Source organism: Microcebus murinus, chromosome 26 (genome assembly GCF_040939455.1).
Source record: "Microcebus murinus isolate Inina chromosome 26, M.murinus_Inina_mat1.0, whole genome shotgun sequence".
In the NCBI taxonomy this organism is placed as follows: domain Eukaryota; kingdom Metazoa; phylum Chordata; class Mammalia; order Primates; family Cheirogaleidae; genus Microcebus; species Microcebus murinus.
This window is the reverse complement of record NC_134129.1, coordinates 5,602,671-5,620,592: the sequence shown is the minus strand read 5'-3', so window position 1 is coordinate 5,620,592 and position 17,922 is coordinate 5,602,671.

Genomic DNA, 17,922 nt, shown 5'->3' with positions numbered 1-17,922 from the left:
GACCTATGTTAGAAATTCCTACTTATGCTTTAAGTAACTTGTTTCTAATCTTAATAGTATGTGTACACTAACTCAGGCAGCTCAAGAGGAACTGGCGTGGATTCAATTTCATATTCACAAAGCTCAGCTTTCTAGAGTAAATCTTGAAAAGGAGTAGATTTAATTGTTTATCCATCAGAACATTCTCCCTCTGCTACCTTAATTCAAGAAGAGGGTATAATTGAATGGACTTTTCTCCCACATAAACAACAAAAATGTGTTATGACATATTTGGACAAAATTGGTCAAATTATATTTAAAGGTCAACAAAGACTAAAACAACTAAATGGCCAAGATCCTAAAATAATTATTGTTCTACTTACTTATTCACAAGTTCAAATGGCTTATCAGCAAAATCTGGATTGGCAATCAGGTATATCTGATTTTGTAGAAACAATTGATAATCACTATCCAAAAAACCAAATTGTTCCAATTTCTAAAGTTAATGGATATTACCCAAAATAGTAAAATCCACACCTGTACCTCATGCTCCTACTTTTTTTTACTGATGGCGGCAGTAATGGATAGGCAGGTTATTCTGGTCCTTTAACTAAGGTATGGACCATCCCTTATACTTCAGCAAAAAAGGTAGAATTACAAGCTGTTACTCAGGTTTTACAAGAGATTACTTCACCTTTAAATATTGTTTCTGATTCACAATATGTTGTAAAATAGTTTTAGCCTTGAAAATAGTTACTATTACAGAAACTGATAAAATTTCCAAACTGTTTCAGCAACTTCAGTAAATTATATGGAATCTCCAGTTTCCAATTTTTAATACTCATATCAGATCTCATACTAACCTTCTGGGCCCATTAGTGGCTGGCAATGAAAAAATAGATCAATTACTTGTTGATTCTATCCAAGAGGCACTCAATTTCATCAATTAACTCATGTTAATACTAAAGGCTTAATTAAAAAAATTCACATAACAAATAATCAAGCCAAGCATATTGTTTCTCACTCTCCTACTTGTCAAACAAGTATTATATTATATATATGTATATAACATATATTAACTGTTCTTATTGCACCTGTATTGACAATTCCATAAAGTTCAATCCTTATAAAGAAACACTTCATATTCTCAAAGCCAGAACAGGACTGTAGTTACCTGTTAAAATGAATAGAGTCTGGCAAGAAACACCAGCAATATTCCTTTTAGACAAACTACTGAATTTGTTCAAAATTGGCATTATGAATCAAATCAATTATGGTCTACCCCAAATTAAATTGACAACAAATTGACTACTCAAGTGGCTGACTTACAATAAGCAGTCACCTTACTGGGAGACTAGGTTGTAAACCTGCAAAAGCAAATTAGACTCCACTGTGATTGGAATATCACTCAATTTTGTGTTACACCTCATATATATAATCAGACTCAGTTTCCTTGGAAAAACATTAAGAAATATTCACTTAAGGAAATCTGACTGAAGAGATTGGAAATTTACAACAAGAAATATTAAGTACCTTCAGTCACAAACTTAATTTGCTCTCTTAGGTTGACATTATTAATGACATCTCATCTGGATTGGAGTCAGTAATCCAATTTCTCATTTTAAGATCTATGGGAGTTCTGCTATAGTAATTTTGGCATTATCTTAATCATTTGCTTGTGCTTATTTATAGTCTGGAAAAAGCTCCTAAGAAGACAAGACTCCAGAGACCGATGCCTCACAGTGATAGCTATCCAACTTCATCAACTTACTTCTAAAAAGAACGGGGGAGATGTTGGGAAATAGGCTAAGAGATGTGAGAAGTTTCAGGGGTTTTTCAAAGCTTTGCCTTGAAGGAATCTATGGATATGTTAGTTCACAAAATAGAAGCTGCTTTCAACTAGGGGGGCATTGTCAGAGGATGTTTGCAAAGCAACATTTCTTCTTTTGCTGCCAGCCATCACCTTGAGCTTTTTTGCAAAGCAGACGCTCATTTGGGGCCCTTGGTGGAGAAACTGATTAAAATGCCTGTCCAGCAGATAACATGCAGCTCGAACTATCCAAGACTTCAAGGCTATTCCTGCTTCACTCCTGACTACATGTCTCTGTGTTTAGAAGAAGTGTATTAGAGTAGTACACAGACTCAGTGTTCACATTTTATATATTTTATCTTTCATTTGTATGCTCAGCTAGGTCTGTTTCTAACATAGGGCTTAACATGCTTATCCTAGAAAAATTGTTTAATAGTCTATTCTTGTAGACAGAATTAGGTAAGGTTACCCTGGAAACCTAAAAAAATTAACTGTATATGTAATTCTCTAACAAAAGACAATTATTTGCTGTACCAATAAATACTGATGTGGGACTTCACTCAGAGTCTGAGCCTGCGGGAATGTTGGAGACCCCCTGACTCCCCATCATTTAAACTGCACTTTGTCTCCATCTCAATCATTTCTCTGTCTATAATATATCATTTCTTTATTTCCTATTATTTCCAAATCCCTTGCGATGATCCTGCCTTGGGACTTGTTTGCACTGGGAGAGTGACCAACTCCTGGCATGACATAAATTAGAAAATAGGGCTGCAGAGTTGATCTATCCCTGAGGTAAGACAGTATAGGTGAATATCTGGTTTTTCTAGCTTACAGAAAACTACTCATGGTGGTCTTTACTAATGGGTATCAAGAAAAAATATTTCCCAGATCAATACTTGCACAGCAGATACTGAGTGGAATGTTCTAATTCTTAGTAAATGAAACTACATCTGGCACATTTGCTTCAGTTGAAGCCACCACTTGGTTAAACTTATGATAATTCAACATTTTTCTCCAAGAGCTACTTGTCTTCGGCAAAGTCAAAATAAGTGAATGAATGAGGATGTGTTGAAATTACCACCTTTATATACTTTATGCCCTTAATGTGCCATACCTCCAAAAAATGGTATTGTTTTGGTTTATTATTTTCCTATATAGAGAAAGTTATACTGACTTCCACGTGGTTTTCCCCACATTTATAGCCCTCACTGCTTTGGCTAACAAACCAGTGTGGGAAATCTTCCAGTTACTGGGTATATGCATTTCAATTATGCATTCCTGAACAGGCAGAGAGACGGAGGATGGGTTCTAGGACAGACAGCCCCACTCCACTGGTGACCTGATTTCCATAAACCCCTATCTGACTGGTGGCCACACTGACCTTTGGGTTCTCCTTACATTAATGTGAGCTTAGAGCCAATGTCCAATAATCCAGAAACTATCTGGTTATTTCCTTTTCTCCCATGCTCAGTTACCCTGATAAAGGGCACATTTCCTTTCAGGGATAGCTGGGGATAATTTAACATACATTTTTAGTAATGTACCAATGCTCTTCCTAAAGAGGACCTATTCTCCCCTTCATTCAAGAAGTTCTGTGCTTGTAAACTGGTTCAGGTCTGGCAATTGGTTGACTGTTTGCTTTTGTGACTCAAGTTAGACTTTTGTTCACTTGAACTTGACCTTTTATATTTACACAGAACAAACAATAACTTAGTGGTCTTTCCAACTATTTCATTTCTAGGAAAACTATGATCAAGTAGTCACTAATATAGGTTTGCACAAGTCAGACTACTTTGATTGCTGCTTTGATTCTGTTGTCCATTACAGTAACCATGCCCACCTGGGGTGTTGTCCCTTGACACCTGCCACCCAGGATATAATTACTTCTGTTTTAGTTAGGTTTCCAATTACTGGCTGCCATTCCTATTGTAAGATATGGCCTTCCTAGAAGAGTAATCATGAAAATTTTCAAAGACACTATGGCTCTTCTCAGAAATTTATTTCCTATAGTATTAGTGAAAGGATGTCTTCTAAACCCTCTCAGTGTGGATGAGTAAGTCTTAAATGACAAACCCTTTCTAACAGTTACAGCTCCCTAAGACTCTGAATTCCTTTCCTTAACATTTTAAACAAAGTTATTTGGGCATTTTCAGTTCAGTCCTGGTAGTCCATCTCTTAGCCTGTGTTTCAATCAAACAAGAATCCATTAGAGCACATTTTAACTCTCAAAGCTACAATTTTTTTTTCAAAATTATAATTTTAAATGCAGAATGACACAAATGCATCTAGGAAAGCTTACTTTAGAGGGATCGATGTCTGCTCCAGGTACAACTACATGATCAGGTGTGTACTGGAAAGGTGTAGGCCTGGTCCCCATGCCCACATGCTCACAGGCAAGTTTTCCAGGTCATGCACAACATAAAGCAACTCCATCAGATCATCAGACTCATCCTAAATATGTAGAAATATTTATCTCTTTACCTATCACTGCATAAGCTCCTGCCCTTCAGTATAAGGGCTTAGAACAACAATTATTTTAATGTCATGTCTTATAGTGCTGGATGTTGGGTGGGCTCAGCATAGCATTTCTTAAATGATTACTATCATAAGATGGTTGGGGTTGTAATTCACTCACATTTGTGGCGATTACTACAAAAAATCTCAAACTGGTGCTGGACCTATTGGGACTTCTTAGGCATGACTTATGTATCTTGCCATCAAATGATTTATTTATTCTAGGGATTTAAGGTATGTCATAGGGCTCCAATATAAGTGGAGAGAGAGACAGAGAAAGAGAGTGAGAGAGAAAGAGAGAGAGAGAGAAAGAAACAGAGTGCGAAAATGTAGTGCCTTTTCTCACTGGGCTGGAAGTTAAACTACCTTACTTTAACTGCAATCTTTTTCTTGAGACAGCCACAAAGATTGAGAGATTTCACAGGAAGGGGACTTGACTTGATGGGAGGGTTGTAAAAGCATTTGTAGTCATGTCTTAAAGCCACTACAAATATACTTTTAGAAGTAACCAGCAAAAATCACTAGGCTGCCATAAAATTCATTAAAAATTGACACAAAAACACAGTGAAATCATTAAAAATTGCATGTTTAGGTTCTTGCCACTATTGAAATTTTTAATTAACATTTTAATAAATTTTTCCAAGGATATTTTAAATATCCATTAGGAGTCCCAAAAGAGGGCCTGAATTGATCAAATATAGAATACCAGACTTCTGGTCATTTCAAGTATTCCAAATGATGTTAATGAATTGATAACGTGATACTAAAATTTTGGAACTCCTTCTTGAATCAATATGTCTATTTCCCTAATTAATTTTTAAACCACATAACTAGTGCACGAAAATATATGTGTGTAAATCTAATGAATTAAGTTTATAGAGCAGAAATGGGATTTCTCATCATTGAAAGTTCTGGGTATTCTTCCAGATCATTTCCACTGTGGTTATACAGGTTTACAGATATTTTATTCATTACAAAAAAGAATATCACACTATTTTCCCTGGAACTTATTTGCCATTTAGCAAGGTGATACACAGAACATTCAATGGTATTATCTATAATAATCTATTTTCTGTCATATCTGCATACCCTCTAACTTTTGTTGGAGGTATGTGTGTTTATAGAGTGACAGCCATTTGAGTGCTAAAGGGAACATCTTCTTCATTCATTTTCTCAGGTACAAGTATAGTAGCATGACAGATTCCTCCATGTGGAATTTCAGGGTCAAATTGAATATTTAAACTTTTTGAAAGGATTATTCCACATTATACTCCAAAAACAGTTCTCTCATTTTCTAACATTTGGCCAATCTCCTGTGAGAAAATAGTTTATTGACTTAATGTCCAATTCTATACTATCAGTGACTTTTCTCATTTTTTATATGTGGTTGGCCATTTGGTGCTTTTGTGAATTGCCTTTATATCCTTCATCTTCTCTCATATCGGTCTGTTTGTCTTCTTGGTTGGTGTTACAGTAGTCTTCACTATAAAAAGAATGCTAATTCTTTTTTATATATGTTGCATGATAGGCTTGATGAAAATTAATTCTGGCTTATATGCATGCTTTAACAATGTTATCTACTATGGCACTATATTCATTCTAATTTTTTAAATGTGTTCATGATCTAGAAGAATTGTATGGAAAATTCTGCTGTACACTCTTCCTATAATTCCCTTAGCATCACAGCTTTAGTTTACTTGTAGAATAAATTAATGCCATGAGTCATAGGATGTCTATTGTAAGGCTTGGATGGTGATCTTCCTAGCAATAAAGACTGTTTTTGTCAAACCAGACTACTTTCATCATAAAGCACTTCCCCGATGTGTAGCTTTCAAGAAGGGCTTTAGAATCATTGTGGATTGATTTATCCGTTTTCCGTAACATTATGTAATTTTCATATTCTTTGCATTGTTATTGATTTTGCTCTTTCATAGTGTGTCTACATTTAAGAGACAATTGTGATTATATTATTTTTGAACATGCTAAAGGACTTAATGTTTCTGTGTTAGGGTTTTGGGAAGGATAGGACAGCGGGCACCTCAGGAAAGAAAATAACTAGACATGCTCATCATAGTACAGTTATATAGACTAGTAATCATTATTTGAACATCTCTTCAACAAACTGAACAAATGAGTCACAACAAATGAATAAAGAATCTAAGTGCTGCTTTGTCTTGTTTGGAAAGGAGCAGACATATATAAGCACACTTGGAGACAATTAACACTGAGTAAGTCCCTTTGTTGTGCAGGTTCCATATTATCACAAACTACAATTGAGACATTATTTTTATTATCAAAGGCTGAAAATGAGAGTGAAACCAACCAGGTCAATCTATCTTAAGGGACATGAGAAAAAGAAAACAAGTTAGTGAAACCAAACACTTTCCCAAATAGCTCGAGTTAATAATAGGAAACAGGTAAGGAGCTGTTATTTTCTAATTCCACATTTGTTCACCTAGGAAATGACTTTGATCTAGAAGCAGGTAAAATTCTTTCCATGTCTTTTAGGAATGATGTGTTGCTGAGGCTGGATGTTCTATATAAGCCAAGCGTCAATCATCTAGTTAAATCCCCTATCCTATACCAAATAGAAGTAAAGAATTTTGAGTATTTGCAAAAGAGTATAGATACCGTGAATGGACGTCTTCCTTTCTTATGTTCATGCACAACATGTAAATTAAAATTCAACACAAATGTTAACATAATTTCTGAATTAGAACAGCACATATCAATATAAACCTATGTAGATTTTTACATTTTTATTATCCCTCACTTTTTCTATTGTTTGACATAAAATATTTCTATCCTTAAAAAGGTAGTAAATTCTTTGTAAACACAGTTGAATTGACAAAGTAAATTGTTTATCCTGTTGTCACAAGAGCAAGGAAATCTTATACCACAATCCCTTCTTGCTGGAATAAGCTGGACGAGTCCTATCTATGATTATCAAGTATTGCAGATTCAGGCCTAGATCTAATTACTCCCTTTTTTTCTTCTTTCCTGCTGTAGAAAACATCTGGAAGAAAAACAGGCAACATTTCATGATGATGAATGTGCAGTTGCCACACAGGCCAGCAGGAACCCAATCACATCCAGAGAGTGGTACTGGAACCAGGTGAGGTCGTGGGCTGCAACCCGAAGGTGTTTGGCTCCTTTGTGGTGCATGACAAACTCGATCCAGAAGACTGCTCGATCAAGAGGCTTCATTGGCTGATCATGATGAATTCTTGATAATTTCATAATATTCTTTTTATATCTGAAGAGAAATGCAAAAATTCCAACACTGAAAGTAAGTAAATTGGCTAAACATATCAAATTCATGAAAGGCTTTTTTTTTTTCAAAGTAAAATAATAATTTTTATTTTTAATTTTTATTTATTTATTTATTTTTTTATTTCGGCATATTATGGGGGTACAGATTTTAAGGTTTCAATAGGGGAAATGGGCATTTATTGAAAGGCTTTTGAAAAGTGTTATACAAATGATTCAAAGGAAATGTCACAAAATTGACATAGGATTCGAATATATTAATATGAGTCAATATAGATAGCATGATCATTAAATTGGAATTTTATCATTAAATATATTTTTAAAAACAAAATGTGAGGTCAGGTGGGAAAGTTAATATCATTCTAGCAGAAGAAATAGTATGAACCATTCTAAGCACTATAAGTAAGATAGTGGAAATGCACTCTGAGAAATATCATCTGGATGTTTTCAAATGGGAACAGTGTCATGGTGGCTAAAATGCCTCCTATGCAGTCTCTCTGCTGCTATTCTGCTCTTCTCTCTTCTACTGTCTGTATCTCACCCTGTACACAAAATGAATTTCTGTGAAATAAGCATCTTATGATATTCCCTGGCTAAGATTTCCATCTGGACTCTCATCACCTAAAGAATCTCTTCTTTGGTCAATAGGACCCTACATCATCAGTCACTGGACACTCTGCTCCTAACACAAGCCCATGCACATTCCTTTCTAGGAAAGCTATCCTTCTACTGTCCTTTAAGCTGCCACATGTGTTCTCACCTTAGAATATTTAATTTTTTTGTCTTCTCTCTCCCTGTTTTGGTGCATTATTCTTTGAAACAGCATAGGTTTGCTTCTATCTCTTTTTGAGGCTTCCTCTTAATTGTTATATCTCAGAAAGGCTTTTCCTGGTATGTTAGCACCCCTAGGATTTCCTATTTTTTAGTGTGCTCATTTTTCTATTTGATTTTAGAACTTTAAAATATGTTGTTTCTCTTCTCAAATAAACTGTTAAACATGAAATACATAAGATAAATGTACATACTCTAAGTAAACAGCTCAAATGCTAAAAAATTAACTGAAAAATAATGATGAAGTCACCAATGGACCTATTACTCAGATCAAGATATAGGGTACCACACCTGCCTAGTAGTATCCCCTTTTCATAGACCATTTTAGTCACTACCCCACCCTCAAATTCAGTATTATGTTGAGTTCTAACACCATAGATTAGCTTTTTTATTTATATATATTTTTATTTATATAATTATATTTTATTTATATAATTAAGTCATTTAGTGCATCTTTATTTGAGTCTGCCTTTTTTAGAGCAGTTGTTTGTTAATTTCATGGCTGTGTAGTCTCCCATTGATTGACAAATGGTACAGATTATCTCTTCATAACGGTGATCGATAGACATTTGTGATGTTAACATTTTTGGTGACTACTAATTCTGATATAAACATTCTAGTATATATATCCTCAGCTTTATGTATTTACACATTTCTGCTTTTTATATATTTGGGAGTGGAATTGTTGAGACGAGGGTGCATATATAATTATGATTTTTTTGTTTACTGTGAATTTTATTGAAATGAATAGTAAAATATAAAATTTTCAATAGTCATATCTTTGATTATTTATTTTTTTAAAAGTGAACAATGTAGTGGCATTTATTATAGTCACAATGCTGTCCAACCACCAGTTCTACATAGTTTCAAAACATTTCCATCACTCCAAAGTAAATCCTCTTACTCATGATGCAGCTTCTCCCCATCGTTCCCAGGCCCTGTCTCCTCCAGTCAGCAATCTGTGTCATTCTGTATGGATTTATCTCCTTTGTATATTTCGTAGAAATAGATTCATACAATAAATGACCTTTTGTGCCTGGTTTCTTTTACTTAGCATTTTCAAGGTTCATCTACCTTGTATATGCATAAGTTAGAAATAATCAAATAACCTCTTTAAAAGGAACTTGATTATTTCTAACTTATGCATAGTGTGGGTAGACCATATATCAGTATGGTTTTCAATCTTTTAAAATTTACTGAGTCATGTTTTATAACCCATAATGTGGTCAGTTCAGGTAACTATTCTGTATACTATTGAAAAATGTGTATTTCCAGTTTATATACAGAGAGCACATGTGTACATATACATATATATACATAAGCACATAAATATGTGTGTATATATACATATTGTAAATGTATATACTACACATAAATATCCACACATACATCCTATGTCAGTAGGTGCATTTTAAATTGTGTTCTTCAATTGCTTTATGTAATTAACATTATTTTGTCTTTTCTTTGTTTAGATTTCATATAAGTACTGACATATTTACATTTATATAATATCTCTTTCTGTATGTTCTCTTCTATTTTTCCAACCTGTTTTTTGTTTATTTTCTAGTTTTTCTGCCTTCTCTTGAAGTATTTTTATCGTTTGTTGTTCTCCTATTTATCCTTGACAAAATATCTTTCAAGGATTCCTTTAGGTGACAACTCCTTATATAGCAAAATCATTGATAGTAGTAATAAATGCTGAATTGATAATAGCTGGTCTAGACATAGCAATTACCAAATTATTTCCTGTGAAGTATGGAAACAATTAATTATTAAAGATTTATTTTACCAAACTCAAAAATTTGTGCTTCAAAGTATATCATCAAAAATGTAGGCCGGGCGCGGTGGCTCACGCCTGTAATCCTAGCTCTTGGGAGGCCGAGGCGGGCGGATTGCTCAAGGTCAGGAGTTCAAAACCAGCCTGAGCAAGAGCAAGACACTGTCTCTACTATAAATAGAAAGAAATTAATTGGCCAACTGATATATATATAAAAAATTAGCCGGGCATGGTGGCGCATGCCTGTAGTCCCAGCTACTGGGGAGGCTGAGGCAGAAGGATCGCTCGAGCCCAGGAGTTTGAGGTTGCTGTGAGCTAGGCTGACGCCACGGCACTCACTCTAGCCTGGACAACAAAGCAAGACTCTGTCTCAAAAAAAAAAAAAAAAAAAATGTATAACAATAAAACCATCCAGAATGGAAGAAAATATTTCAAAATCATATAACTGATAAGAAATTGCAACCATAATGTAGAAAGTATCATAATAAATCATGCATAAAATAAATTTAAAAATAACACAATGCTCAAATGATTGAAATAGAACTTTCTCCAAAGATATGTGAATGAATAATAAGCAATTGAAAAGATGCTCAGTATTATTAGCCATAAGGAAAATAAATAAAGAGTAATGAGAAACTACTTTACATCAGTACAATGGCAGTAATAAACAGACTGATGATAAGTATTGGGGACACCGTGAAGGAACTAAAAGCTTGCTATTCTGCTAGTAGTAATGAAAAATGGTGTGCATACATTGGAGAACAATGTGGCAATTTTTCATAAATAAAAATTGCCATATGGCCCAGCAATTCCACTAATAATATCTATATTCATAATGTAAAAATATATTTTCATGGAAAAACATGGATAACGATATTCATGATTGCCAACAAAATGTCCATGAGCTGATAAATGGACTGCTTAATTATGTCATATTCATATACTAAAGAATATTATTATACAGCAATAAAAGAGGACAAAATACTGATACATGCAATCACATGGAAAAAATTTTAAAAAATAGGCCTCATGAAAAAAGCTATACATACATCAAGATGGCGGATGAGAAACACCTCCAGACAGAGTGTCTCTGCAGAAAAGACAGATTCTAGCAGAAATTAGAAAAAGGAAGCAAGAAGACGAGCATACAGCGGACAAGGGCCGGAAGGAGGGGTACCTGAGACCCCGGGAGACTCCACGGGAGGAGGCTGCAGAGGAGAACTGGAGGCTGAGACCACCGGAGCAGCCCGGAGACCAGTGGCAAGGGTAGATGGATTTGCTGTTTTCACTCCCCTGCATTTGGGACTGCTGGTGGGCTCCCCAGTGGGTGGAGAGACCTGTGGACACCAGCACAGAGACGGCTGCCGCCAGCCAGCGGTGAGCCTGTAGCGGACGTGGCACCAGGCTCCCAACTCCCTCCCGGCACTTCCGTGTGCACAGACCCAAGCTGCGCTGCAGGCGTCATATTGCCTCCTGACCCCCTCCACCGACCCTACCTGCGGCTGCCCAGAGAGACAATACAGCCACCAGCTGGAGGCACCTCCAGGGAACAGGACCTTCTCTTTTGGGACCCTACAGCTGACTAAGAGGAACTCAGACTGTGAGCTCCCTACCTGCCAGCCCTCCCAGGTGCTGCTGGCACAGTGTTCCCAGGAGAATGGTGCCGACTCAGAGGCTGAGAGACATAGACCCAGCTTGGGCTCCCTGTGGGTGAATTGGGACCAGAAATCCTCTCCCTGGTGGGGATACAGTTTGAACTCTGGGACCCAGAGGTCGGACCTGCAGACCAGATCCCCTGCACCGAGGGCTAGCATTGCCCGGGGCACAGAAGGGTTATACGTGAACAGCCTACTGAGGTGCGTGTGCCTTCAGGGGCAGATCATTGTCCTAGAGGGCAACCCTCCTCCCAAAAGGAGGCCATATGCCCAGCCCAGGAGGCGTTACTGCACAGGGAACCTCCCCGCCGGCATCACAGTCCGGGGAGGCCTGGTGGCGTATGGTCTGGACTGCTGGCAGAGACCCAGGAGTAGCTGCAGAGTTGGGGAGGGTGGAAAGAAGTGAGGCCCGCTCCAGACCTCAGGTCTCAGACAGCCCCACCCCCACACCCAGACTTTCTGGCTGAGTGGGACCATTCCAGCCCCTCCCTGAAAGCTTTTCATGGAAGCAGAGGACAGAACATTGATCCCTGCTAACGACATAGGTGGTGCCTGAGGGCAGGCTTACCCAACCCAGTTCCACCCAGAACAAGAGCTTATAACAGGACACAAAATCAACAGCATAGCCTGTTCCTCCAAGCAAGCGCCACCTACTGACAGGGACGGCATCCTGCACAGCCTTTTCACTGCACCCACTGACTCAATATACAGGGAGTGGTCGAATCTCACCCACAGACACCACCTCACGGCTCAGAAACTAAACAAGGGGTGTGAATACCCAAACAAAAACCTAAAGGAAAGAAACAACAACGGATCGACATAGGAAGAAATCAGCGAAAGAACTCAGGAAATATGAAGAACCAAACGGAAAACATACCCTCAAAGAGGAGCACCAGACAACTAGAAACGGACACCAACCCAAATAAGACAACCAAAATGACAGAAGATGAATTTCGTATGTGGATCATAAGAACACTCACTGACCTGCAACAACAACTCAATAACCAACACAAAGAAACCACAAAAAGCCTCCAGGATATGGAACAAAGGTTCACTAAAGAGTCCCGGTCCTGGGACTTTTCTTTTTAGGGAGATTTTTAATTGCTGTTTCTATTTTAGCTGTTGAGATTGGTATGTTCAGGGAATCTATTGGAGATACCTTAAAGCGATACAAGTGAATCTACCATTTGATCCAGCAATCCCATTGTTGGGCATCTACCCAAATGATCCAGTGACACTCTACAAAAAAGACACCTGCACTCGAATGTTTATAGCAGCACAATTCATAATTGCAAGGCTGTGAAAACAGCCCAAGTGCCCATCAATCCAAGAATGGATTAATAAAATGTGGTATATGTATACCATGGAGTACTATTCAGCTCTAAGAAACAATGGTGATATAGCACATCTTATATTTTCCTGGTTAGAGCTGGAACCCATACTACTAAGTGAAGTTTCCCAAGAATGGAAAAACAAGCACCAGATATATTCTCCAGCAAACTGGTATTAACTGAACAGCACCTAAGTGGACACATAGGTACTACAGTAACAGGGTATTGGCCAGGCGGGAGGGGGGAGGGGGGCGGGTATATACATACATAATGGGTGAGATGTGCACCATCTGGGGGATGGTCATGATGGAGACTCAGACTTTTGGGGGGAGGGGGGGAAATGGGCATTTATTGAAACCTTAAAATCTATACCCCCATAATATGCCAAAAGAAAAAAAAAAAAAAAAAAAAAAAAAAAGAAAAGTCCCGGTCCTGATGGCTTCACACCTGAATTTTACCATACTTACAAAGAAGAACTAGTACCTATCTTGCAGAAACTATTCCACAACATCGAGAAGAATGGAAACCTCCCTGACACTTTTTATGAAGCGAATATTACTCTGATACCAAAACCAGGAAAGGATGCAACAAAAAAAGAAAACTACAGACCAATATCCCTAATGAATGTAGATGCAAAAATTTTCAACAAAATCTTAGCTAACCGAATCCAGACACTTAGCAAAAAATAATCCATCACGACCAAGTGGGCTTCATCCCAGGGATGCAGGGGAGGTTCAACATACGTAAATCTATAAATGCAATTCACCACATAAACAGAAGCAAAAACAAAGACCACATGATTCTTTCAAGAGATGCAGAAAAAGCTTGTGACAAAATTCAACACCCTTTCATGATACGAACACTTAAGAAAATAAGCATAGAAGGGACATACCTAAAAATGATACAAGCCATATATGACAGACCCATAGCCAACATCATACTGAATGCAGAAAAATTGAAATCATTCCCATTTAGAACTGGAACCAGACAAGGCTGCCCACTATCTCCACTTCTGTTCAACATAATGCTGGAAGTCTTGGCTACAGCAATCAGACAGGAAAATGGAATCAAAGGTATCCAAATAGGGGCAGAAGAAATCAAACTTTCACTGTTTGCTGATGATATGATATTATATCTAGAAAACCCCAAAGATTCAACCAAGAAACTCCTGGAACTTACAAATGAATTTAGTAAAGTCTCAGGATACAAAATCAATACACAGAAATTAGAGGCATTCATACATGCCAACAACAATCTAATTGAGAACCAAATCAAAGACTCAATTCCCTTCCCAATAGCAACAAAGAAATTAAAGTACCTAGGAATATACTTAACCAAGGAGGTAAAAGACCTCTACATGGAGAACTATGAAACATTGAGGAAGGAAATAGCAGAGGATGTAAACAGATGGAAATCCATACCATGCTCGTGGATCCACAGACTCAACATCATCAAAATGTCTATACTACCCAAACTGATCTACAGATTCAATGCAATACCTATTAAAATCCCATCAGCATTCTTCACAGATATAGAAAAAATAATTTTATGCTTCGTATGGAACCAAAGAAGACCCCGAATATCAAGAGCAATTCTAGGCAACAAAAACAAAATGGGAGGCATTAATATGCCAGATATCAAACTATACTACAAAGCTATAGTAATTAAATCAATATAGTATTGGCACAAAAATAGGAATATGGACCAGTGGAACAGATGTGAGAATCCTGATATAAAACCATCCTCATATAGCCATCTAATCTTTGACAAAGCAGACTAAAACATACGCTGGAGAAAAGAATCCCTTTTCAATAAACGGTGCTGGGAAAACTGGATAGCTACCTGTAGAAGGCTAAAACAGGACCCACACCTTTCACCTCTCACCAAAATCAACTCACACTGGATAACAGACTTAAACCTAAGGTATGAAACTATTAGAATTCTAGAGGAAATAGTTGGAAACACTCTCCTAGACATTGGCCTAGGCAAAGAGTATATGAAGAAGTCCCCAAAGACAATCACAGCAGCAACAAAAATAAATAAATGGGACATGATCAAACTACAAAGCTTCTGAACAGCCAAAAAATTAGTCATGAAAGTAAACTGACAACCTACAGAATGGAAGAAAATTTTTGCATTCTATGCATCCGATAAGGGACTGATAACTAGAATATACTTAGAACTCACGAAAATCAGGAAGAAAAAATCAAATAACCCCATTAAAAAGTGGGCAAAGGACTTGAACAGAAACTTTTCTAAAGAAGACAGAAGAATGGCCAACAAACATATGAAAAAATGCTCAACATCTCTAATCATCAGGGAAATGCAAATCAAAACCACAATGAGATATCACTTAACTCCAGTGAGAATGGCCTTTATCAAAAAGTCTCCAAACAAATGCTGGCATGGTTGCGGAGAGAGAGGAACACTCCTACACTGCTGGTGGGACTGCAAACTAGTTCAACATCTGTGGAAAGCAATATGGAGATACCTTAAAGCGATGCAAGTGAATCTACCATTTGATCCAGCAATCCCATTGCTGGGCATCTACCCAAATGATCCAGTGACACTCTACAAAAAAGACACCTGCACTCGAATGTTTATGGCAGCACAATTCATAATTGCAAGGCTGTGGAAACAGCCCAAGTGCCCATCAATCCAAGAATGGATTTAATAAAATGTGGTATATGTATACCATGGAGTACTATTCAGCTCTAAGAAACAATGGTGATATAGCACATCTTATATTTTCCTGGTTAGAGCTGGAACCCATACTACTAAGTGAAGTTTCCCAAGAATGGAAAAACAAGCACCACATATACTCACCAGCAAATTGGTATTAACTGAACAGCACCTAAGTGGTCACATAGGTACTACAGTAATAGGGTATTGGGCAGGTGGGAGGGGGGAGTGGGGTGGATATACACATATGTAATGAGTGAGATGTGCACCATCTGGGGGATGGTCATGCTGGAGACTCAGACTTGTGGGGGGAGGGAGGAAATGGGCATTTATTGAAACCTTAAAATCTGTACCCCCATACTATGCTGAAATAAAAAAAAAAGTCCAAATGTGTCAAATAAGGACTGGTAGAATGCTCTATGGTAGTTGATACCTAGGGTCATTGCTAACTTGTTGATTTCCTATGCATGGCTTCCTTTCCAAGGATCATCTTGGGGTCATGTTCCCAGGTGAAATTGAGAATTCTATTACAGGAGAGAAATAACATTTATGGACAACGTGTAGTCTCTACCCCATTCCTGACTTAAACTCATACAACCAGTCAGAGGCAAAGCTAGGCAACCGCTGGCCTCCCTTAAGAAGGGGTGAGGTGTTTGCCACACAGCAGACTTCCCTCCAGGGTGAGTTGCCTAGAAGAAGGGAGAGCATAAGAGTCTGAGCCTCATGTGCTTGCTCCTCCCTCCCACTGGCCTCTGTCAGCGGCTGGGCAACTTTCTTCCTAATTGATGTTTGACTTTTTTGAGGGGCAGCACAGTGAACTCTCATAAGGCAGGAAAACAGTACACTATTTGGCACCACAGTAACAAGGTTTTCTTAGTTTCCAATCATCTAGTCTTTCTATGTCTGCATTGTCCATTAGATTAAGAAATCCTATCCTGAAAAGTCTCTGGCTGCAAGGCATGAACTTAGGTACCATTGAGTCAATTTGAACACGAATTGGTTTGGCTCACAAGAATGATTAAGGAATCTTCCTATATTTCCTGAGTAGGTAGTGTCGACAACTGTTTCCATTACCTGCCCATTTTAAACATGCTCCCTGATGGCTATTATGTAATTTGACTGGTACATTGTAAGTGAATTCATCTCAGTACCTCAGAGAATCCTGAACCTCACCTGCATATCCACAGACACATTTTCATTTTGGTGTAAATTCCGAGGCACAAATCCTCCAGCCTTTTTCATGCATCTTGAACACCTGAAGGTGGAACTGCAGGGCCATAGACCACTTAGTTTTGCAGTGGTCACCACACTGGCACAGGACATTACATTCAAAAACAGGGGTGGCGCACTTTGGTTCGGATCCTGTATCTCTAAAGCATGACTAGCATCACAAGTTTCCTCATGTTGGAGACAGGAGTAAGTGCCTTAAAGGCAGGGAATTTTGACCCAAATGCATCCAGGAGAGGTTATTTTAGTGGGATCAATGTCTGCTCCAGGTACAACTACATGATCAGGAGTGTACTGGAAAGGTATAGGCTAGCCCCAGGGGGCCACATGGTCATAGGCTAGTTTTCCAGGCCATTCACGACATAAAGCAGCTCTGTCAGGCCCTTAGACTCCTCCTGAATATGTGGAAATATTTATCTTGTTACCCATCACTGCATAAGCTCCTGCCCTGCAATACAGTGGCTTAGAACAACAATTATTTTAATGTCATGTCTTATAGTGCTGGGTGTTGGGTGGGCTCAGCTAAGTGTTCATTGCATAGCATTTCTCAAATGGTTACTATCATAAGATGGTTGGGTTTGTAATTATCTAAAGGTAAGTCACTCACATCTGTGGTGATTGCTATCAAAAATCTCAAACTGGTGCTGGACTCATTGGGACCTCTTAAGCATGACTTATGTATCTTGCCATCAAATGATCAATTTATCCTAGGGATTTCAGGAATGGCATTGGGCTCTAACATAATGGACAGAGAGACAGAAAGAGAGTGAGAGAGAAAGAGAGAGAGAGAAAGGAACAGAGAGAGAAACTGTAATGTCTGTTCTTACTGAGCTGTGGAAGTTA